This window comes from Terrapene carolina, unplaced genomic scaffold (assembly GCF_002925995.2).
Source record: "Terrapene carolina triunguis isolate 2854851 unplaced genomic scaffold, T_m_triunguis-2.0 Scaffold210, whole genome shotgun sequence".
Lineage (NCBI taxonomy): Eukaryota > Metazoa > Chordata > Testudines > Emydidae > Terrapene > Terrapene triunguis.
The window spans coordinates 40,073,843-40,077,372 of NW_020664561.1; the positions used below are offsets into that span (position 1 = coordinate 40,073,843).

The 3,530-nt window shown below is 48.8% G+C and overlaps 1 protein-coding gene across 3 annotated transcripts in view; it reads left to right on the plus strand.

Moving 5' to 3' along the window:
* The window catches only part of LOC113405003 (B-cell lymphoma/leukemia 10-like), a 23,734-nt gene that overhangs the window by 15,291 nt on the left and 4,913 nt on the right, over positions 1-3,530 (plus strand). The gene's annotated exons all lie outside the window — the stretch shown is intronic.

The following is a 3,530-nucleotide window of genomic DNA, read 5'->3' on the forward strand; positions in this document are numbered from 1 at the left end:
GTTTTGGGCAGTCAGGGTACAGGTAGGGGGTAGGGTCCTGGGGGGCAGTTGGGGGGGTCTTAGGAAGGGGCAGTTAGGGGATAAGGAACAGGGAGGCTTAGGTAGGGGGTGGGGTTCTGGAGGGCAGTTAGGAGCAGGGGTCCCAGGAGGGGGCAGTCAGGGAACAAGGGGGGGGTTGGGAGTTCTGGGGGGGCTGTCAGGGGGCAGGAGTGGGGAGAGGGATCGGAGCAGTCAGGGGACAGGGAGCAGAGGGGTTTAGATGGGTTGGGAGTTCTGGGGGAGCTGTCAGGGAGCAGGAGTGGGGAGAGGGATCGGAGCAGTCAGGGGACAGGGAGCAGAGGGGTTTAGATGGGTTGGGAGTTCTGGGGGGGGCTGTCAGGGGGTGGGGAGTGGTTGGATGGGGCGTGGGAGTCCCAGGGGTCTGTCTGGGGGTGGGGGTGTGGATAAGGGTTGGGGCAGTCAGGGGACAAGAGGCAGGGAGGCTTAGATAGGGGGTGGAGTCCTGGGGGGGCAGTTAGGGGCAGGGGTCCCAGGAGGGGGCAGTCAGGGAACAAGGAGCAGGGGGAGGGTTGGGGTTCTGAGGGGGGCGGGGAGTGGAAGGGGCAGGGCTAGGACAGGACGGGGGCGGGGCTAGGGCAGGACGGGGGCGGGGCTCCTCCCGTCCTCTTTTTTCCGTGCTGAAATATGGTAACCCTATTACTCACCTCTCCAGCACCCAAGTTCGTGCGGAGTTGGTATGGGGCTCACAATCTGTCAGAGACCAGACACCAATTCGTTGATCAACGGGCTCACACTATCCTTAGCTTAAAAGGCTTCAGAGTAAGTGTGGCAAGTTTATTAGGGGTGAGCATCAATATTTATACACAGAAGTAAACAAAGTGATTAACAGATCATAATGGTCATGCATAATCAATCAAGATTCTACAGGATAAAACAGGTTAAAATGTAAATTCAAAAAGACAAAAGGGGAGATGGCTACTTAAGGGGAGGGGGGTGTCATGAGTAGTTCGCAGGTCAGAGCTTTGATTAAAAGTTCAGACAGAGACATCAAGTCTGGGTTAAGTTTAAGCTCATCAAAAGTTCAGACTCAACAGGATTGACTCTGTTTACACAATTTTGCAGAGGGACAATAGGGTTGAGGTCTTATTTCTCACCTCTATGTATTATTTATTTATTTAAAAACATTTTTGCTGTTAACAAGCTTGTTCTCTCTGGAGACACACATCCACAGTTTGAGAATTGCAAAACTAAGCATCTCTGATGGTATCTTCTAGACTGAGAGCTGAGTCCCATTGGGTAGATAGAAAGATTAACCTAAATAATCTATACAGAAGCCCCTGGAACCCCATAAAATTGGGTCCCTGATCCATGAACTATTGGAACTCATTTACAAATTTTTCTTAAACATTATATCAAAGGTGGGCAAACTACGGCCTGGGGGCCGCATCCGGCCCTCAAGCTCCAGCCAGGAAGCGGGGTCCAGGACTTGTCCCCGCTCTGTGCATGCCGGGGCTCCACGCGGCTCCTGGAAGCAGCAGCATGTCCCCCCTCCGCCTCCTATGCATAGGGGCAGCCAGGGGGCTCCACACACTGCCCCGCAGCTCCCATTGGCCGGCAACCACGGCAAATAGGAGATGCAGGGGCAGCGCCTGTGGACGGGGCAGTGCAGAGCTGCCTGGCCGTGCGACGGCATAGGAGTCGGAGGGGGGACATGCCACTGCTTCCGGGAGCTGCTTGAGGTAAATGCTGCACTCCGACCCCCTCCTGCACCCCCAACCCCTCATCCCTAGCTCCACCCCAGAACCTGCACCCCCAGCCGAAGCCCTCACCCACTCCTGCAACCCAACCCCCAATTTTGTGAGCATTCATGGTCTGCTATACAATTTCCATACCTAGATGTGGCCCCCGGGCCAAAAAGTTTGCCCACTCCTGCATTACGTAAATATATTGTCTCGTACTATCGAATTAGAATTTATAATCCCTATTCCATAATGAGATATCTTTGAGCTATAATCTATCTTAATTAAAACTATCTTTAGATTGGTTTTTTCCTCAAAAAGCATTTTATCAAAAAAATCAGTTTTAAATAAAAAATTCCCATTTTTTAAATTTATTTTAAATCATTGATTTTTATCCACCCTGCTTTTTCTTACATATTTCTTTGAAGCTTTGCAAGTGGTAGCAACAATAGGCGATCTAAAGGAGACAAAGCACGAGTGGCTACCAGCTTTTATACTGCCATATCTGAGCAAACTGAGACCACCAGTAGCTGGCCTGTACTAGATCAGTGCCTCTCAACCTTTCCAGACTACTGTACGCTTTTCAGGAGTCTCATTTGTCTTGCGTACCCCCAAGTTACACCTCACTTAAATACTTGCTTACAAAATCTGACACAAAAATACAAAAGTGTCACAGCACACTATTACTAAAACATTGCTTACTTTCTCATTTTTACCGTATAATTATAACAAATCATTTGGAATATAAATATTGTTCTTACATTTCTGTATGTAGTATACAGAGTCGTATAAACAGGTCATTGTCTGCATGAAATTTTAGTTTGTACTGATTTCGCTAGTGCTTTATATGTAGCCTGTTGTAAAAGTAGGCAAATATTTAGATGAGTTGATGTACCCCCCTGGAAGGCCTCTGCGTAACCCCAGAGGTACATGTATCCCTGGTTGAGAACCACTGTACTACATCTCCCACTAACAGTCATGCGATGATGTGAAATTAAAAAAAGGTTATTTAGTTATCAGTTCTGGTCATTAGCCAGTTATGTCACATTAGGAACTGTACTCACTATTTGGCTCCAATGCATTCATCCACCTGGTGAACCAAGGGTATATCTAAACTAGGATAAAAGGTGAGTTCTTAAGAAAGAGTTAGCTATCAATTAGTGTTAGCTGGTCAAGTGAAAGTCCAGGGTTCAATTTGATCAGTGAACCGGTGTACATAAGGAAAGCTTTATTTGGGGGTATTAAAATGTGTTAGGTAATGTTTTTTAAAATCCTTTTTATTCTAGTCTAGATATACCCTAAAAGAGCAGCTTTCTACCTCTCCTTTAGAGGGAGCTAGTACCTACTTGACTAGGTCTGATACATACACAATCCAATAGAGCAGTGGTCTCCAAACTTTTTTGATTGCGCACCCCATCAGTAAAAAATTTTTGAACACGCACCACCTGCTCCCGGCCGAACTGTCGAAGCAGGGGGGAGGGGGGAAAGAAAGCCTCTCGGACTCCCGGCCGAACTGCCATGGGAGTGGGGGGGGGAGCCGCTCGGGCTCCCCGCCCAACCGGCCGAGGGAGGGGGGGAAAAAAAGCCACTCGGCCTCCCGGCCGAACTGCCAAAGGGGGAGAAAAAAAAGCAGCGCTGCTCCAGCGGCGCTCCTCCTGCCGCACCCCCTCAAGGATCCTCTTGCACACCCCATGGGGTGCACGCACCCCACTTTGGAGACCACTGCAATAGAGGACAGTGGTATACATACATACATACATACATACATACATACATACATACATACATACA